The 21,798-nt window shown below is 41.4% G+C and overlaps 1 long non-coding RNA gene and 1 pseudogene across 5 annotated transcripts; one reads left to right on the forward strand and one right to left on the reverse strand.

The window, feature by feature from the left end:
- Window positions 1-507: 507 nt before the first annotated feature.
- LOC143117720 (structural maintenance of chromosomes protein 6-like) overlaps window positions 508-21,798 on the reverse strand; it is a 35,970-nt pseudogene continuing 14,679 nt past the window's right edge.
- Window positions 11,710-14,689, forward strand: LOC143123960 (uncharacterized). Of its 5 annotated transcripts, none has more exons than XR_012986964.1 (6): window positions 11,713-11,987; window positions 13,279-13,387; window positions 13,477-13,931; window positions 14,141-14,347; window positions 14,438-14,542; window positions 14,633-14,689. It is a non-coding gene; the product is annotated as an uncharacterized LOC143123960 (long non-coding RNA). The 5 variants fall into 5 exon arrangements; XR_012986965.1 differs by having other exon boundaries at window positions 14,636-14,667; XR_012986962.1 differs by lacking the exon at window positions 14,633-14,689 and having other exon boundaries at window positions 11,710-11,987; window positions 14,438-14,624.

A 21,798-nucleotide genomic window follows, 5' to 3' on the forward strand; every position in this document is an offset into this window, starting at 1 on the left:
AAGAATGAGCACAGCAACTGACGGAAGAGGAAAAAAACAGAGAGAAACGTAGAAATACAAAATGGTGTTATTACATTACACCAGAGATACACATGGAACATTTACATGCAGGTGCTTGTATCGGACTTACAGGCAAACAGGTAGCTTACATACCATCATCAGGTCGCTTGAAAATTGTAATCGAAATTGAAACATGTGCAGCACCTTGACAGGTGAAGTTGACCAAAAACAAAACATTCAGGAACACGAGGGTGAGCTATTAGCTCATATAAAAACATTTAAAATGTTTTTCCATCTTCTTTTAAACAATTATTTTGAAACATACACAAGAAACATACACAATAAACTCTGAAATGTTAATTAAAACAACAATTTTAACCACACCTTGCTTAAGAGGTCTAGGTGCATCATATTTCCTTAAATAAAACATGTAAAACATAAAACAAACAAACTAACTAAAAGAACCTAAAGACAGGGAACACCTCTGGGAAGAGATCGATCCCCATCAGGTCCTCTTTCCTCAGGTCTAGTCGTCTGGTTGGCCGGTCTGGTTGCGGTCGGGATCGTTCAGGCGCAGGATGCGGATCAGGTTGCTGACCGGCAGTGAACTGTGAGACGGGTGAGAGGTGGGCAGTCAGGTGGGCAGCAGCACAGGTGGACGTGGGATTATTATACAGGTACAGAAAATAAAACATTTAAACGCAGACGCAGCACAGGTGGACGTGGGATTATTATACAGGTACAGAAAATAAAGCATTTAAACGCAGACGCAGCACAGGTGGACGTGGGATTATTATACAGGTACAGAAAATAAAACATTTAAACGCAGACGCAGCACAGGTGGACGTGGGATTATCATACAGGTACAGAAAATAAAGCATTTAAACGCAGACGCAGCACAGGTGGACGTGGGATTATTATACAGGTACAGAAAATAAAACATTCAAACGCAGACGCAGCACAGGTGGACGTGGGATTATCATACAGGTACAGAAAATAAAACATTTAAACGCAGACGCAGCACAGGTGGACGTGGGATTATTATACAGGTACAGAAAATAAAACATTCAAACGCAGACGCGTACAAGTCTCAGCTCTAATGTGAGACAAAGCAAAGATGGGAAATTAAATTGATGAGAGGGGGTCAGTCAGGTGGACATGGAATTAGACAGACGCAGATGTAGCAGGCGGGGAAGCACAATCAGTGGCAGTTCTATCTTGTATAGCAACTCATTTGTGTCTTTTAATCATGTGTTTTATGTCTTTTAATTATTACTGTTTTAATATGTTTAAAACTATTGCCCTTTTACTATTATCTTGTGTGTTTTAGGTTTTTTTTTTTATGATCTTTAGTTTTTAAACTATTCTTTGACTATAGCCTTTCTATGCTTTTAATTGCTAATATCATTTGCTTTTGTTTATGCAAAGCATATTGAATGACTTCTGTGTATGAAATGTGGTATATAAATAAACTTGACTTGATTACCCCTTTTGATATAGTGCTAGATGTCTTTTCAGCATTACAGGATTGACAATCTCCCTTCTTGAGCACAAAACATTAAATAATGTGGGAGGTTAGCACTGCGGCCTACTTAGGTTAGGTGCCCTTGAGCAAGGCACCTAACCCCTCACTGCTCCCCGAGCGCCGCCGTTGTAGCAGGCAGCTCACTGCGCCGGGATTAGTGTGTGCTTCACCTCACTGTGTGTACACTGTGTGCTGTTTGTGTTTCACTAATTCACCGATTGGGTTAAATGCAGAGACCAAATTTCCCTCACGGGATCAAAAAAGTATATATACTTATACTTAGAATTGTTTTGTTACTAGCCTACATTGTCAGCATAGTTTTTTAATCACTTTCAAGCTCTTGTTGCCCTTATCAAGATCCACCACTGAGCACACTGCATTTCAACATAGTTGAGTACAGAGGTCCGTTCAAATTCCCGTTTCACGTTTGAGAACACTCGCACACAGTTTGAGGAGGTAGTTCTCCGCAAACATACAGTGGAACTGAACGTGAGCAGGATGAAGTGCTACCGTTGCAATGAAATTCTGTTCAGAGAAAACAAGTTTGCCAAATTTGATCGCACCTCAGGTCTTGAGTATGTAAAACCAAGCCATGATGGGAACGGATTAATAATGAATCATTCTGCCTTCAGATGCAACCACAGTTACCACTGTAATCACAGATTATCAGTCAAGAAAAATTCAGCCATGATGAGAAAATCACACATCACCTCATGCTCTGGGGCGTGAGGAAGATGAACTGTCTGTAGCGCTGACTAGACGCCACCTTGAGGAACATGTCCATGGAGATCCTCCTGTTCACCATGTCCTGCAGCAGAGACAGACACTCGTCAGATAAATCCCTCAATTGTACCACACTAGATTTCACCATCTCTGGAGAAAATATTTTATTATATTCTAAACAGTCCTAATTTGTGAGGGTGTTTCCTAAACATTTGAGGAATGTTGTCCCTTGGAGATACGCATGCATTGCAAAAACATGATGATGAATTGCTGATTTTGGGTTAATTTCTGCAATCACAGATTTGCAGAAAGCAGTCTAAAACAGCAAGCTTATAAACAGGTCTCAAAGAGATTGACTTTTTCATTGTGGTTTGAATACCTTTTCCATCTGCATTCATAAATCCCATGAATGATGGGACAGTGAGCCCGTGGCTAATCATCAACAAAATCCATCAAAGAAAAAACTGGGATGAAAAATATTCTAGATTGCTACCATGTAGACGTCAAACTCGTCCAGGGCGCGGAATGGTGACTCGGTGATAGACCAGAGAGAGAGGACAAAGCAGACAGTGGAGAAAGATCGCTCCCCTCCCGAGAGAGATCGCATGTCGCTCAGAGATGCCTTGTTCTTGCCTCCAGGCTGCACCTGATGTGACAGACAGACATGCCAAGACACAGACACAGTTACTGACATTTGTGTATAGGCATCATATACAGTATATTCTAGGTCCCTATTCAACATGTACTGGTTCATTCTGAAGATGATTATTTTTCTTATAATTCTATAGATTATATCTTTAGATTTATCACAAAACTTTTGTTCTGATGATATAAATTCAAAATTCAAACCAAGTTACCCATTTTAGCTGCCATTCATTTATTGCAGTGGACAATAACAAGAAATATCAAACAGAATATTAGAAAGTTGGTATTTGCTGAATGTAAGTGAGAACTGAGTAAATGTGTCTCTTAGCAGCTTAGACTGGAAAGGCTCCAGATGGACTTACAGCTATGGAGAGTGTTTTATTATTGTGGTCAAAGGTCATATGGCCAACATATCCTGTCTCTGCCAGGGTCATGTCAAAGTAGTACCTGCAGCGCACTAAGCAGAAACTAGAGAGAGAGAGAGAGTCAAACCAACCAAACACCAATATTCACAAATGCCCAAAATATGCCACACACTTCCTCCTGAAAGGCTTTTCAGCCAGCACAAAGATTTCCGATTGACCATCACCTGCATTGGTTTAGTGTACCGGTTTACACATACTGTACCCCGGATGGGGGTTACACCTAGTGAATGAGCATGTTAAAATGCTGATGGATTTATGCGTATAACAATGTTGAATAAAGACAAACTTGCCTTGGTGGGCATAAACAAGATATTGGTATACAGTATAGTGTCGTAGTGAACACGAAAGGAGCAGGATATATCACCGTTATATCAGACGGCAGAAATGCGGGTCCGATGGTAATAGGGGGAGTTCCGATATATCAGAAGATGCCGCTACAGGATATATCACCGTTATTGACGCTCCACCGGAAATAAATGTGCTGGCTGAAAGAGCCATCCACGTGGTGAGGTGTCTCACCCTCTCTGCGTGGTGTATTGCTTCCGCCTCTGCTGGCAGATGTTTGTGATCTGCTTGCTTAGCTTTTTCACGTTAGCAACAGTCCGAGTGTATTCTTGTAAGGCTTCCTTAGATTGCCTAAGAGTACAAGATTTATTTGTTAGCATAAACATACAGCATACACAAGTTTTACATCTCCACAACACCACAGTTATGTCAGAAGAGAGAAGCATCAAATACCGGTGTACATTAAGGACTGTAAAATAGAAAGAAGACTCTAATTTGAGAATTTGAATTTAAATGACATAAGAGTGAGGAGACAGTGCTACAGGAGTATCATAGAGTATAAGAGCAGACAGTACTGCAGGAGTATTATACAGTATAAGAGAGAGGAGACAGAACTACAGGAGTATTATAGAGTATAAGAGCAGACAGAACTACAGGAGTATTATAGAGTATAAGAGCAGACAGTACTGCAGGAGTATTATAGAGTATAAGAGAGAGGAGACAGTACTGCAGGAGTATTATAGAGTATAAGAGCAGACAGTACTACAGGAGTACTATAGATTATAAGAGAGAGGAGACAGTACTGCAGGAGTAGTATAGAGTATAAGAGCAGACAGTACTGCAGGAGTATCATAGAGTATAAGAGCAGACAGTACTGCAGGAGTATTATAGAGTATAAGAGCAGACAGTACTACAGGAGTACTATAGATTATAAGAGAGAGGAGACAGTACTGCAGGAGTATCAGAGTATAAGAGCAGACAGTAAAGCAGGAGTATTATAGAGTATAAGAGCAGACAGTACTACAGGAGTACTATAGATTATAAGAGAGAGGAGACAGTACTGCAGGAGTATTATAGAGTATAAGAGCAGACAGTACTGCAGGAGTATTATAGAGTATACGAGCAGACAGTACTACAGGAGTATTATAGAGTATAAGAGGAGACAGTACTGCATTAGAATTATAGGGCAAGTACATGTAAAAGAAAAGGATGTTGCAGACCTGATGATGAGCTCCCTGTTTGTCTGTTGTTCCTGCAGGTTGTTGATGATTGTCTGTAGTTGGCCACAGTGAGATTCCTGCAGGGATGCAAACAGAGGTATGGTCAAAAAGGAGTGAGATTATCGAAGCCCACGCCCCCGCAGGAAATATCATATAATTACATTTTGCCACCACCTCTGCCATCCAGGGCTCACCTTATTCACACAAAAATGTTCTTTATATGAAAATACACTGTCCCAGTTCCTTGGAAATTCTTAAAAGTAAAGAATACTGAGACAACGCTGGAAAATTTGGCATGTCCCTTTTTTTCAATTTTTTTTTTAAAAGTCTGACATTTTGAATTGTGTTTGGCTGTCTTGACCTCAATCTCCGTTTCAACCTGTAACCAATGGGTGGATTATGAACTTTCGGGCCCCTGGGCCCAGATGTATTAAGGGCCCCCCACTTATTGCCATATATGTGGGAGGGGGGGTTTGGGGGTCCTCCCCCAGAACATTTTTAATTTTTCTGATGTGATTTCCTGTATTCTGGTGCATTTTGGGGATGGCCAATACTAAATTCAATCAGATTCATAGCCTACATCCTGATTTGTTGATATTGAGGCAATGATTCCATGCAAAGGCTTGGGCTTCAGGGCCCCCTGACCCCGGTAGGCCCGTGCAGTAATCCATCCCTGCTGTAACCAAGACCAGTTCCTCTTTGTTTTACAACCCTCATCCACTTTCTTAACTGTTAGTGCCTCACTCTCATCAAATTCTCTCATTCTGCAAATGAAAAGTTGCATATATTAGCCATAGTGTTACCCTAGACCTGACAGTATCATAACAGAGTGCAAAATAGTTCACTTCACTCTGCCCCCTTTCTCAATGCACCCCAAAATAACGTTCTTCTGCACAAAAATGTACACAGGGTACCCCCAGAATTGTCAGACCTAAATTTAAGACTTTTTAAGACCTTTTTAATACCACTTCAGATGAAATTTAATACCTACATCGCACCCATTCGGATAGAATAAATAATATTAAAGGTAAGATTAAACCTCAAATAATTACTATTTACAAGTGTTTGAACATGCCAACATGAACATGACAGCAGTGCAGTGGCAACGCAAAGCTTTGTCGCGGTAGTAACGTGACTGAATGTCCCACTTCATGGACAAATTTACACGGAATAGAACCTAGTTGATTTCAGGGATTAAAGTGAAAAAAAAAATCGTTTGACTGAACTTTTTTCAGGCCATAAGTCATACGTTGTTCATATCTACCTATAGAGATAGCACCCCTTTTGCGGTCGCGACCTATTGGTTTTTAATGTACAAAAAGATGCAAACAGCAAAGTAAAGCACCAAATAAACACCAAAACAAGGCTACAGGGTACTAAGTTACTATGTAATTAATGCCACCTACAGGTGAATGCATAGAACATAACAATCCTATGTTTTGTGTACCCTGTAGCCTCGTTTTAGCCGCCAATGGCCGCCATGTGAATAAGGCGAATTGAGAGTGTTCCTGATTGAGATTGAGTTTTCCTGTTGAACAAAACAATATTTCAATACCATCCCTGACCATTGCTGATTAGCCATTGCTGTTCTTTTCTACTGCAGCAATATTGTAGCAAGGCTTTAACTTACACTTATTTAATTACTTCAGGCCAAAAGTGTTTAAAGGGGAGATTTTTTCCTTGTTAATATGCAATTCAACACTAAGTAAAATCTATAAAATCAAGTTTGCAAGACTTCACATTTCCTCATCAAAGTAATGAATCAGAACAGTCTAGATATTGTTCATATTTCCATTTGTTGCCTCATCTGCATTTAATGAAAACATGGTAATTTTGAGTTTTACAGACAACTCAAGTTTTTCAATGAGCAGCAGTGTGCGCTCATGCAGGAGGTCTGCGCATCTGATAACGACAATCGTGTTGCGCTATGAAAGAACTAGCCTGGCAATTTGCCATCCCCTTGGTACGCTTCGCTTCTACAAGGGTCTGGGATCTCGGCTATTGACGAACGTTTGCAAGCTGGATGCGTGGACTCTGTAGAAGTTTGAAACGATTGGATCTGATTTCACCCAATCGCTAAAGTTTGGCCGTGACGTATGTTATGCGCCAGCTCGATCGTGAAGTAAGCTACACTACAACACTCAGAAATTGCCCACAACAACAATCATTCCCCACCAAAGGGTGGTGTCTAGAAGGGATACAGCTAAGGGTTAGGGTTAGGACAGAGAATGTCTAATAAGGGGAGAACTGCCACTCTCGGAAAACTTCCGGTTTCTGAACTGGTTGCAGTTCCTTTTGTGGTTCCACATGAGGGCGCTCGTCCACGAGTGCAGAATGCATGGAGGTCTATGGAGCTGTACCCCTCAAAATCCACTTTTCTCGGGATATAATTTTTTTTCAAGTAATTTGAGTATTGTATTTGAAAGGGGAGGCAAAGAAAACACACTTGGTTGAGTATTATATTTTTTAAAGTCACTTAATTGTTCTAAAAAGCCTTTCAAATGTGTCAATGACGTCATTCATTAGCACAATGCTAGCGTGTTATGTGCAACAACGACCCAACCTGTAAGAAATCAAAAGGACATAAGTACTTGTTCATTCAACTTTTGACCTATAACCCATGTTGAAGTTATACAAACTACAATCAAATCTGAGATTTGTCAACGACAATCAGGTGAAAGAGACAAATTTAGCCGTCTAGCCGGCCCCCAGTGGAACTCTGGTGGAACTGCATCCAAAATTCGGTACAATGGGACTTAATACGGAGTGGCAAGGCTCTCCGTAGACGGGCTCTGGTTAGGATTAGGGTTAGGTTACTTCCTGTCCTGATACTGTTTATTTCTATGGAGATTTCACTGGAGATTTTACTATCTGTTACGTGACTTCCGTTGTTAGCTGTATCCCATCTAGCCACAACCCCACCAAAGCGAACAAGATGGATGTAAATGACCATGCCAGCTTTGCGATACAAATGTAAGAGTTAGTGGAAGAATAGCAAATAACTATTCAACAGTAAGGTTGAAGATAACATATTGTAACGCCGATGAGAAGTTAGGAGACGGGGAGGCTGATATATCGTTCCAAAACTCCGGTAGTTTATTTCCTATAGATGTACAGGCTAGTGCACGGGCAACAGGAGGTGTCCACTACAAAACAACAAAATGATCGCTGATAAATCACGGTCTCAATCACTCGTCATTCACACTCATCGGCCAACAACACAAAGCAACACAACTCAGTCGCACGTAATCCACTTCTACTCTGACTAAACTTACTGTAGACGTCTTAGAACCCCCTATTCTATTCCCTCCCCTTAGCAATCGCTAACCTATCCATACACCTAAATATTCCCTCCCCGGACACCTCCCCCAGAGACTTTCTAATGGGGAGACACAGCACTCAAAAAATACTCCATATAAATGCATGGGGCTAGTTTGTCACGCCAATATGGCCGTTGTCTACACATATCCCACTCCTTCCTCGGCAAAACGTCGACATGTGAATACATTGAGCCAATCATGTGGTGTGTTGTGAAGACATTGTGCCAATCATGTGTTGTGATCTCGCCGCTGGAGCAAGATTGGTGTCGTGAAGCCTTGCGCACGCGCAGTTCAACCCAAAGACTGTGCCTGATGAGTGCCCATAAAACGTTGGTATATGGCCGCCGAGTGGAGGGACTTGCCTAAAAGGACTTTGCCTCCCCCCAATCAAAACACATCTGAACTCATTGACACATTCCATGACACAGGAGGGAGAGGGAGACACAAACACTCGCGCGCACACACACACGCACACGCCGGGAACACAGAAAGCCCAACACTGGGGCAAATAGCCTCGGCGATACAATATCATCACAATTGTCAAAGCTAGATGTGATCATCATTGAAAACACGCCGCTTCATTCATACCGGGTCTGCCGCACATGCTGTAATTTAATATCGAGGCTACTGCGCGATACAAATCAAACGTTTCCCAAATCCCATAGGGAGTAGGGCCACGACATCTATGTGTTAAACACTCTTTTTGTTCGGAGTTCAGTTCCTGAATATTTGGAAGCGTAGCCAGCACGGACTGAATTGCTTCATTAACTTATGCCATTGCCAAACTCCTCGACGACTACAATTCAAACACAGCGCAGAATCTCGACGTCGTCTCTCACAACTCCCGCCTCCTGCTCGCTGATTGGCGCGGAGTCGAATCTACCGCTGCGGACGTGGCCAATGGCCGGAATCCCAGACGGAGTGGTGGAGGGAGATGAAAATCGAGCGGAAGTACGTAGGAAGGCAATTAAGGCCAGGCTATGAAACAACATGCGTAGCCTACTTTCTGAGTGCAAACACGGTCAGCCATAGATAAACGTAGCCTACCTCTGTCGTGGTGGCTAGTTGCACCAGGTAGGGAAGATGTCCTGAAGTGCAAGAACGTTAACCTTATGGCGGTCTTCTGATTGTTGGCGTGCTAAAACATTTTCCTATTGCATCCATGAACAATTTTCTTGCAGCAAACCGCGCAAAAGCAAACCCCTGGCACTTTATTTTTTTACAACATGGCTTGTTAGTTTTCCCCCGTTTCCAACAGCCGCCCATCTCCATTTATTTTTTAACTTTTGACACCTGTGCCTTCCTTTATTGTTGTTTATGTAAAGCACATTGATGTTTATGTAAAGCACATTGAATGACCTCTGTGTATGAAATGCGCTATATAAATAAACTTGACTTGACTTGACTTTAGCAACGCATCCATGACAGCTAGTGGCCTTGCCAAATAGACGCACACAAATCATGACGCTATATGCGAGGTTTTGGTAGGCCTACTGGTTATGGTTTTGTGCTATACATTAATAATAGCAAAGTTTTAAGTTGACTATTTTAATTGCATGGTTATTTTTTGTCAACATACGCTCACAACCTACTGTCGTTAAAATGAGGCCTAAGCAAAATAGGCTACAAGGCTGTCTGTGCGTCACAAACACGACTGACCCCCTTACTCAACAGTTCGTGATATTATTATTTTATGTTAACATGCTCAGTCAAAACCTTCCGTCGCAAATTGTGAAAAACAGACGGGATAGGCATAGGCTACGGTTTATATTGCGTCGCTTTACACATACTGTTAGTTGCATGGATCGATCAAAAACTGTAACAATAATAGTAGGCTACATCGGGTGGCAGCAGGCTATCTGTTCAAGTCATAGGTGACACCCAAAATGAATGACCTCCCCTGACAAGAGTTCGCAATAGTAAGAAATTGTCTACATTGATGCACGGAAAGAACACAGCCTCCAAATTCGCACATAGAGCTCACAATATCATATCCAAAAAAGTTAAACGGATTGGGCAACCTCATCAGCTGTCTCGATGGTGTCACTATAATCCAATTTTACCGTCCTCCAGACGTGTTCTTTTTTTTTTAAGCAACCGCCCCAGGCCAATGAGACAAGCGTGTAGCTACAACATAAACAAAGCGAAACTCATGGCTGACGTATCTTCTTGAGCGGTCTCTGATTGAGACACAGAAAGTTCTCAAGAACACTATTAGGTCTTTAAATATTTACCATCACACACATCCATTCATTCATCGGAGCTAATATTTGTAGTTGCCTTAAAAAAAGGAAAAGAAAAGGTGATAGACCCCCCTCCTATTTTGTTTTCTCACCGGATCTGCATCGATCTCAAATATGACATTTCTAAAATCAAATTGACGGAAATCCGTCGTACGACGGAGAACTTTAATCCTTGTCTGATTTACGCTACGTGAGGATATTAGACTAAATCTACTGATCATTTGACAAATTAAGACCTCCGTGAAAAAATTCCAGACTTTGAGGTGAAATTCAATACTTTTTAAGGCCTTAATTTAGGAAAATGAAATTTAATACTTTTTAATACTTTTAAGACTCCGCAGGTACCCTGTGTACAGTTAAAATGTATCAACAGTAGTGCGGTCTGTCTGTTAGGATAAGCCCACACATCAGTTTCTCGCCCTTATGTGGTAGGTGTCATTGAAAATAAGTCAGTTCGTCACTTGTCACTTCGGGTTGCATTTGCGAAAAAGCCTAGACCAGCGGCTCATTAGGCTACTACCCCACTAACACAAAACGTTAAGGGAACGTTCGGGAACGTTAGTGTATGGTTCCCTAAAGGGTAGTTCGAACCAAACCAAAAACTAACGGTTAGGGAACGTTACCTAAGGGTTTCTTAACGTTCCTAAACGTTAAGGGAACCAACCAACCAAAACGTTCTCCTGTGGTTGCACAGTACCTTCACACAATGTTCCCGTTTAGTTGTTATTGGTTGTTTTTGGTTGTTCTGAGTGCACCCCCACGCCAGTAGGGGGAAGACGCCTGGTCTGCATTCAGAACCGATTGCAGTTTCACGTTGGATTAAACAAACAATAATACTTCGGTAAATAAAATATAAAATATTTTTATAATAGTTTTCTGCTATCACTAGAATACATTCAGAACATGTTCATTTGTTCCTGTAGCCTACCATTACCATTTTACATTCACACATTTTACATTATTTGCATTCGAGGCTTCTGATTCGGTGGCAATGACGTCAATGGTAATGCGTCTCTATTCATTCCAATTCCATGCCGTGTTAAATGTGTTATATGGCATTGTGTGATTGATTGCGCCTCTATCAGCTTTAGAAACTGGAGACAATAACAGCTATAGTCGATACTAACACAAGCTCCATTTCAGTTTTTGAAGTAACATACAAAATGTTTGCAGTCACTTGATTTAGATCCACTCAAATGATTGGTCTTATAAAATCTAAGTAAGGTAAACATCATATCAAGATAATATTTATTTTAGGCTAATATCAATTTAACTAAATAAAAAATATATACTTTTGTGCTTTTTTTTACGTATTAAGTGAACTTTAAACAAAAATCTATCAATAGAACACTTTTCACAACTAAGAAAATTCACTTCTTTCATTTCACAATTCACTTCAGTTCAATCAGACAGGCTCTCCCTTACACGTAGGCCTACCCCCACGCCAGTAGGGGGAAGACAGCGCCTCTGCTTTCAGGTGATCGATTGAAGTCTTGTCCTGACTTCCGTAAACGGGCTCTGTTTGAATTCCGTGATTCTTGAACGCCGCTGGAAGAAGTCTTGGAATGGATTACACTCGTCTTGAATTCGATCTCACGAAAGTAAGTGAAATATGTTACAGTTTCATGATGTAGGCCTAGTGGTTGTAATGCAAGAGTTTGAGGTTTAACCTTAAGTCCTTTCACTTGTAGGGCTTTGTTATATTCCGATTCTGCCAAGTTTGTAATTTACCAGAGCACATTGCTCGTTCGTCTTTGTTTGAGCTGTTCTCAACGTGTTATGTTTTGCAGCATTGTATGTTTTGTGTCATCGTGTTAACCTGCTCGCGTTGATGTTACAAATAATAGCACTAGGCTACCGTTTCTTTTAATTAGTTTTAGTGTACAGTCAGTCCTTTTAGGCAAGTCACTCGGCAGCAGTGGTGTAGGCTAGTGGATATAGGCCTACTGTATGTAGCTGGATCTAGGCTACTGTGATGTAGGCTAGTTAGCTGTAGTGGGTAGGCTATACTGTGATCAACCCCAAATGTATCCTAGTCTATTTTAAGTGGGTATACTGAGATGGTGATGCTTTTTAAGTTGGTATAACCTACTGAACAGTCCTGCATATGTAGGCTACACTAGAGCCATAGAGATGGCTATAGATAATGTCAGAGAATGTCTAATAATCCTTAGAAGGGCTCTGATAATGTATAGGCTACACTGTCGGCGGCCATTTTGTAACACAGTTGATCGGATAGACGATTCAAGTGAATAGACCTCTGAATTTTGCCTTCAAAAAGCTGAGATCCGGTAGCCTATCTTGCAATTTTTGCTATGGGAAAATAACATGGGGAGAGAATTATTGCACTCTCCCAGGGACGAAGAAGTCTGAAATGCAGACATTTTGCTCAACACACGTTTGTCCTCTGCCTTCGAGTGGTAGGCTAACTGTGATCTTCAACAGGCCTACGTTAAGACAGCAACTTAGATTTTTGCTACCCCAGACCTAACTTGCAATGTAACTTGTCATAGGTAGTTAGGTTAAATTAACACCCTGATCTCCTTATAGGCAAAGATGGCAGTTTTGGTTCCTTTTTGTAGGCGAACTTCAGAGGTCTGTTGGGAAGCATACAGGAAGGGGCGGAATGTGTGTAGTAGGCTATACACAGCTTCCATACTGGCTTTACAAACTAAGCCCATGCATTTCTATGGATGCTGTGTCTCCCCATTAGAAATTCTCTGGGCTACAATACAAAAATCAAGTCAAAAGCTGGGCCAAATATCCAGTCAAGAAAATCTGGTTGTGTACAGATGACTGATTGCTGCAATACTATCAATAATAGTTTTCTCTATATGGAAATACTGCTTTGCTCTACTACTGGCTCACAAAAACGTTGTTCTCTTAACGTAGATTCATACACCAAAGCTATGGAAAAATGTCAGCGGCTGATGGACACTTCTAGCATTGAGGCGGAAGAAGATGCGAGCGTCCACAAAAGGCAGTGCATGGTCACGTGATGGTAAGACCTCTTAAATACAGACTACATTATTTGCACAATTCAAATATTCTTTTTGCAATCAGTGCAGATTGTATGGTCTTTTATTTCAGATGAATCCGTTCCGCAAGCAAGAAAGCATTCCAGGATGGTGCGTGTGCCTGGAAGCCCTGTCTGTAAGTTAACATTTATACATGTATTATTTAAGAAAACCAGTTGAGTCATATTTCCTACCATGGAACTACTGACATTCATGTTTATTAACCTAGTGCATATCATGTTACTGTTCTGATGTATTTGTCTCTTCCTGCCTTTTATTAGGTCAGCAGATGTCACTGCCTCCACCACCTGCATGTGAGTTTTTCTTTTTAGCGATTGTTTAATGTAACAGCATAGGTTTATCTTTTGCAAATGTCATGTGCAAGAAACCTACCATAAATGAACTGACCAATATTCATATTTACTTTCTTTTTAGATGAGTCAACACCACACAGGCAACCAGCTCATTGCCCAGAGCTGGATGGGTCTATTATAACGCCTGCCACTTCATCTTGGGACCCAGTTGAAGGTACAGTGTCTTTGAATTTTCCATTTCCAAGTAAATACAATTTCATGACAAGGAACTTGAGAGTAAGTAACTTTTTTTTTGTTGTAAACAGGGAGGTGGCTTGGCCATGGAGACGGAAATAAGAGGTAAGAACACTCACTTAATTTGTTCACATATGCAGGTATATAATGTATTTAACAACTAAAACTAACACCATCCATTTTCCATAGCAATAAGGACAACCATTACCGCATGGCACAGCGAATGGACGCATTTGAGGAGAAGATGGATGAGCTGCTCGTGCTCTTAAGGAGCTCCCAGTCACCTCCCTCTGCTCCAGTCGATGACATATTGCTGTCGTCCTGCTCGACAGTCACTGAGCTGCAGGAGAGGAGGAACAAAATGCCCTCCCTCCAGGACTTGGGTGCCAGTTGAAGGTACAGCGGCTTTGAATTTTCCATTTCCAATTAAATGCAATTTCATGACAAGGGATTTGATTGTAACTTAACTTTTTTGGTTGTAAATAGCAGAACTCGTCACACAGAGGGAGGTGACTCCTCGCCCAGTCGGTCGCCCAGTGCTGGATGGGTCAACTTTGACTCGCCCTTCTTCACCTTGGGTGCCAGTTGAAGGTACAGCGGCTTTGAATTTTCCATTTCCAATTAAATGCAATTTCATGACAAGGGATTTGAGTGTAACTTAACTTTTTTGGTTGTAAATAGCAGAACACGTCGCACAGAGGGAGGTGACTCCTCGCCCAGAGGGAGGTGACTCCTCGCCCAGAGGGAGGTGACTCAGCCATCGAGATGGAAATGAGAGGAAAGAAGACTCGCTTAATTTGTTTACATATGTAATTTTATAATGTATAACAACTAACACTATCAACTTTTCCATAGCTGTGAGGACATCCATGGTCCGCATGGCACAGCGAATCGACTTGATTGAGGGCAAGATCGAGGAGGTGCTCAGCCTCTTAAGGGGCTCACAGTCACTTCCCTCTGCTCCGGTTGAAGACCTTTTGCTGTCCCCCTGCTCGACAGTCACCGAGCTGCAAGACTTGGACCAGAGTCTTGGTAACCAGGAGAGGAGGAACAAAATGGTAATTAAATGGCCATAGTCCTGCCCTTAAGATAAACACTATGTAATTGCATAAATTCAAATCATTATAACTGAACTGACTTACAATATGAGATTGTATAAGCTCTCCACTTTCTATATGTTGTTCTATATAATTTGTATTTCTATGTTTTACAGCTACTTTTCTTGGCGTCCCTTGGAGGGTTGACTCCAGGTGCTGCCATCCGTCGTATGCTACGGCGGGTGGCAACCAACAACGTTCTAAAGGAGTACAGCCTGCGGGGCAGGAAGGCCAAGAAATCCTTTCAGGACCTAACCCTCTGCAGGGTTTTAACAGGCAGGTGTTATTTTATTGTTCACATCAGTATTATGCTTAACTTGGCTGATAAGAAGTTTTAATTTGACTTAACTTTTCTCATTTGTTGATTTCTACTATAGCTGCGGCCCAGAAAAACTTCCCTGCGCTAAATGCTGCAGAGGCGGAGGACCTGATTGGGCTAGCACTGAAGTTTGCCCCACACAGACGGTAAATTGAAATTTGTTCATAACAATCAAAGGAATGGGAAAACTACTTTTTTTGTGATCAGAAAAAAAAGGGTTGTTAGTAAGGCACTTTGTCTTGTTTTTTTCAACATGTTCATTCTTAGTATGACATCAAACTTTTTTTTTTCTTTTTAGGCAAGCTGAGGACTGATCTTGTTGAGACTCGACTCGGACTTGAAGGACTGGAGCTCTATTTTTTTTTTATTATTTTTAAAGCTTTTGTATTTTTTTGTTGTTGTATTAAACCTTTTGTATTTTTCTTTAATTAAAGCTATAGTATTGTCTATCAAAGCTATAGTATTTTTTTGTATTACAGCAATTGTATTTTTTACACACAAAAACAACCACACACAGGAGCAGCTTCTTTCGCACTGTTATCACTCTGTGGATAAGTGGAGTCATCCCCACTTTGACCACACCTGCACATTACTTACTTTATCATTCCAATATACGTCTTGCACTCTACATTTGCACTATTACTTTGCACTCAACAGCCCACTCCATGTGTACTTGTATTGGTATTATGTCTTTGTATATTGTGTTGGTATCTGCCACAATGTATATTGTTGTCTATTGTACAGTGTGTCTATTTGTTGAATGTAGCACCTACCAAAGTCAAATGCCTTATGTTAATATACTTAGCTAACACCAAGTCTAATTTATATATATATATATATATATATATATATATATATATATATATATATATATATATATATATATACAGTGAGGCCTTTTATATTGTTTTTTTTTGTCTTTTGATAATTTTATATTAAAGTTATAAGTTCCATCGATTTTGCCTGTTCATTCTTTCCTGCTAATATATAATAATGCATTCCTGCTCGTGCTGTTTAAAGTAATTGGTATGCAAAGGTTGCAATGTTAGGGGAGGGTTCCCTAAAGGTTGCAATATTTAGGGAAGGGAACGTTCCCTAAATGTTAGGGAACGTTATGGGAACAGTTAGGGAACGTTAGGGGAAGGTTTCTAAAGTTTGCAACAGTTAGGGAACGTTAGGGGAAGGTTTTTTAAAGTTTGCAACGGTTGGGGAACGTTAGGGGAAGGTTCTCTAAAGTTTGCAACCTTTAGATAACGTTAGGGGAACGTTCAGGGAACGTTTTATATAACCAAGAACTAACGTTTCCGGAACGTTCAGCAAACTTTCCATGGGAACCAAAACTTGCTCAAAAACTAACCTTAGGGTAACGTTTGGGAACCAAAAACTAACGTTTCCGAAACCAAAAACTATGGTTCCCAGAACGTTTTGGAAACCATAAATTGTTAGCTGGGTAGACGTCAACAAGCTGCTAGCCTAAAACTAGCAAGAGTATGTTACCATTAGGCTACACATTGGAAAGGGGGTAGAGTTGGATAGTTGGATATAACGTTAGGCTGCTACTAAAATATTAGGCTACAGGATAAAATACTGCTAGTCTGTCCGGAATACTACTAAACTGACTGACGCAACAAACAAAGTTAAAAAAAAAAATCCAACTGTATTTTTGCTAGTCATGTAAAATGTAGCGCTAGTGTGCTACCTAGCACTAACCTGGCATAATTATTGTAAAGACTGTAATGACACATTAGGACAACCTAACCATTACACAATGCAAATGGTAGAAATTAAGTGATTAGAAGACATCAAATATGGTTAACCTTACTTTTCTTGCAAAAACGACCAGGCGCGACACAAAATTACTGGATCCCGGACTGATGGATGTAACGTTAAATCCTTGCAGTGAAGTGCAGCCCCTTAGCAGTCAGATAATGGTGCGCAGCCAATGGGATTTGTACGTGCGCAGCTTTTTGATTTAGTGTTGTCTTACACTTCCTATGTTTCATGGACTGTAACGGTAGGCTATGTGTTTATTTAGTCATTTTAATACAGAATTAACTTTGATGAAATTATAATCAGACACTTCAACCCCCCCCCCCCCCCCCCCCCAAAAAAAGAAATACTCATCGGATCTGCACGATTCACACAAGTCCCCCAGACAGCCGTGAAAAAGGCGACATCCGCCAAAAGGCGCGCCGTTTGCATCCCTGTTCCTGACACACGAGGCTACGCACCTCGACTTGATTAGCAGCGCTACTGTGGTTCCAACCAGTCTGTTCTGCCACCGACACAGCACTATGCAGCTGGGACAACTTCTTCTCAGTCTCCACTAACATCTGGCCAAACACGGACAGCTTTGCCCTGATCTCCGCCAGATCCTCTTCCTGTAGACAGTAGAGAACAATATTGTGTCTTCTTGTCAGCATATTGACTACATTACCCATGCTGCTTTGTGCATTGTAGGAATGTGGCATATTGCATAGCTATAACAATTTACCAGTGAACACATGAACCCTAACCCTAACTGTAACCATAACTCTAACCTTAATCCTAACCCTAACTTGTTATGACAAAAAACGAATGACACTTAATAACAGAAGCGTTGTTTATTAAATGTTCATGACAGTGTCATGTCACTCTTATGTTGACACTGTCAACTAAAGTGTAACTGAGAGATCATTACCTCACTGTTCTACTGATAGCCACCATCTTATGAAGAGAAAGTCAATACAAATTCGGACCCCTGATGGAGGAAAATGACTTGAACGCAAAGTCGGGTCGGATTTTAGGATCGGAGACTCGTGCGGAACTCTTGTTCCTCAAGGTACTTGACATCATTATCATATTTGACCTCCCTTGCAACAACACAAGAGGCGAATCTCATTACAAATAGGCATCACTTCATTAACACTATAGATAGAAACAATTGCCACACAATATGCAATATTACTGATTGTGTCAAGGTGGTGGGGACCCCAAAAATCAAAATCAAATAAAAATGTCAAAAAAGTATCAACATTTTTGACATGGTATCGATATTGGAGCAATTCTTTTGGTATTGTGACAACACTAATATATGTACGGTATGTATGCATTTGTTGCCATCCAGTGTTTCCCATACATTGACTTATTTGTGGCGGCCCACCACAATATCAACATTGACCACCACACAATGATTTTCCAGCTTGTACTAAATTGTGCTTAAATCTGGTTAGCATCATAACCACACTGCGCTAATATGTTAAAAACTGTTGCATTCGAGTTAATTCTGCAAACCTGCCACCACAAATAGAATTCAATTCTGTGGGAAACACTGCCATCTGAAGAGATGACAGGGCAGGGCTGAACTACAACTACTGACCAGTGGGAGCAGGTCTTCAGACTGGGGCTCCTCCACATTTTGCAGTTCACTGATCTCCAACTGCAACCTCCTGGACTGGTCCTGCAAAAAAAAAGGCTCATGAGTGGGCACACACACACACACACACACACACACACGCACACACACACACACACCATACTTAAAAATACCACTCCACTGCATCAACCACAGCTATACAAAATGAAGTCTCTTGGGGTAAGCTGCTGAAAACGTGAGAAGTTACAAATTACCATCTGCCAATCTCTACTGATTTGAGGAGGTCACAAACAGATTCAGTGTATATTTCTACTATGTAAAATTCATCAAACCATCTGTGCTAGGTGTGTGGGATGAGAGGTGAAAGGTCAACCTTGACTTTGATGCGCTCATCATAGGCGGCCTTGAACAGGCCGTTGTTCTGGCGGATCTCAGAGTCGAGCGTCTGCTTGTGCTGACGGAGGCGTGACAGATTCTCTCGCTGGTTCTCAAGGGCATCCCGCAAATGCCTGCATGTAGGAAGATCATAGTGGCTGACAGGGAGGCATAAGTGATAATACTTTTTAGTGTCAGCTGGAATATATATATATGGAATATGTATATATATATATATATATATATATATATATATATACACACTTCTTTTGATCTTGTGAGGGAAATTTGGTCTCTGCATTTATCCCAATCCGTGAATTAGTGAAACACACAGAGCCCAAAGTGAACACACAGTGAGATGAACACACTAACCGAGCTGCCTGCTACAGCGTTGCTCGGGGAGCAGTGAGGGGTTATGTGCCTTGCTCAAGGGCACTTCAGCCGTGGATGTGGGCATGGGAGAGCAGTGCTTAACCACTTCCCCCGTCTACATTTTTCCTACTGGTCGGGGATCGAACCGGCAACCCTTTGGTTACAAGCCCGAAGCCCTAACCAGTAGGCCACGGCTGCCCCCATCTTCTGGTCCCCAACATTTTACACACCCCTGAGGATATTATAAAGTCAGGGTGGGGTTAAGGGGGTGGCTAACTCACCCAAAATGCCTTCATAAATAACTGACACTGAAAAAAAATATTCACATCATGTTCACATACATGTTTTGCACATCAAATCACACACACACACAGACACACCACACACCTGATCTCTTCATCCACGTTTCCGCTGAGGTAAAGGGCCCTAACATGCTTTTCCACAGTGTAGCAGCGGTTGGTGAAGACTTGGTTGCCATTCTCAGTGAAGGCCTCCCTGCAGTTTTGAGGAGGGCGGCCTTGTAGCATCACCCTTCTGGCTTCGTCCCCCCTCTACACAGAGATTCAGTCACACAGAGTGCACCAATTTAAACGATGGGCAAAGTGCAGTCCCTCAATAAGCAAAGTGACTCCTGCGTGAACTACTATGGGGCATTCGGGAGCATTAAGCCTTTGGGGCCCAGGCTATTTACAATGGACATCATTCACCAACCGTTCTCAGTGGCGATTCTAGATGTGTTGAACAGGGGTGGCCCTGATTAATTCAAGGGTGGCATAAGGCATGTGGCATGTCATTCTTGTTGACTGAAGCATTTGCTTAAATGGTTTATTCGTATAGACCAGGGGCCTCATGTACAAAGACTTGCGTGGATTTCATACTAAAACATTGCGTACGTGCAAACCTGAAAAGTAGCGTACGCACAAAAAAATCCTGATGTATGAAACTGTGCGTACGCAGCATTCCACGCAGCTTTTCTTTGTACATCCCAATTAACGTGAAATTAAGCGTACATGCACGAGCATTACACTCCACCCTCTCTCCTCCCTCAATCACACTCATTTTAATATGCTAACTAGAAGGACATTCGAGAGCGCAGACCTCTGCGAAGACAAAATGGCTTATCCCGCAATATTAATAACAATGAAAACTCATTTGTGGATCCATTCATACTCAAACCTGTTGCAATTTGCAAAGTTTAATAATTGAAATCATCAAATGAATAAAAAAGTTTATTTCCAGCGAATGCGAGGCAGAAGTGTTTATCTGACGAAATGGCAAGAATCTTATGTCTTTATCATCTGTAATTAATAACAAAAAAAAAAACAGTAGTGGCAGAGCGTAGCAGTGGCTAGCTATAGGGTCAGAGACCGTGGTAGAATTATTGGTCAGTCTGCAAGTAGGTGACAGGGTTCGCATGACTGGGTTTGATGTATTTGAACCATTACAACACAACTGCATTAATTAAAAAAAACAAACGTGTCCAAGTAGGCTACCACGCATCGCGCACTCGAGGTGGAATAAACAAAGTTGATCCAGGCCACATCGCCACAACATTACGATTTCTGGATCATTTCCCTATATTTGCACACAAGTGTGACAACAATAATGCGAATGCTTACTCGAGGAAAGTCAAAGTATCCTATGCAGTCAATCACACTAAGGGAAATAGCTTATGTCCGCGCTTATTAGTCAGCCTATCTATTCTATCTATATGTGTAGGCTATAGGTTTCACATTCCCTTTTAATTCGTATCCTCTAATAAGTCTACAGTTGTCATCACAGATAGGTTGTTCCATAACTTAGTAGAATTTGAGCATGTTGCATGTCCATTTATATAGAAACATAGGCCTACTTTCGAAGTCATTCGAATCATTTTTAATAATCCACGTTTCACAATATACTGTGCAAATAAAGGCCTAGACTCGCGATCAACTAATGTTGTTGCGCTGCATTGCCTCTAAGTGTCGCCAACTGACGATACACATTGGAAATGTGCGTACGCCAGACATGAAGTTTGCGTGGAGGACCGCACATTCTCACGTTCAAGTCAGTCTTCGTACATCCGGACGTGAGCGTGAGAAGTGGCGTACGCAGCATTTTTGTACGTACGCAAGCTTTGCACATGAGGCCCCAGGGGTTTTCAACCGGTGGTCCGCGGACCCCTGGTGGTCCGCGGCGTCATTGCAGGTGGTCCTTGACGCATTCCAGCCTGCTTAATTTCACAATTAATACATTTTTTCCATCATTAATTTTTCTAAACCATTTCCAGAATTTTTGCGCATTGGTGTGAATACTGAACTTAATGAAAATATCTAAAATACTATAGTAT

The sequence above is a fragment of the Alosa pseudoharengus genome, unplaced genomic scaffold, assembly GCF_046254945.1.
Source record: "Alosa pseudoharengus isolate Yale_2024_CS ecotype anadromous, Long Island Sound unplaced genomic scaffold, YU_APseudo_1.1 YU_APseudo_1.1_scf_1, whole genome shotgun sequence".
Lineage (NCBI taxonomy): Eukaryota > Metazoa > Chordata > Actinopteri > Clupeiformes > Clupeidae > Alosa > Alosa pseudoharengus.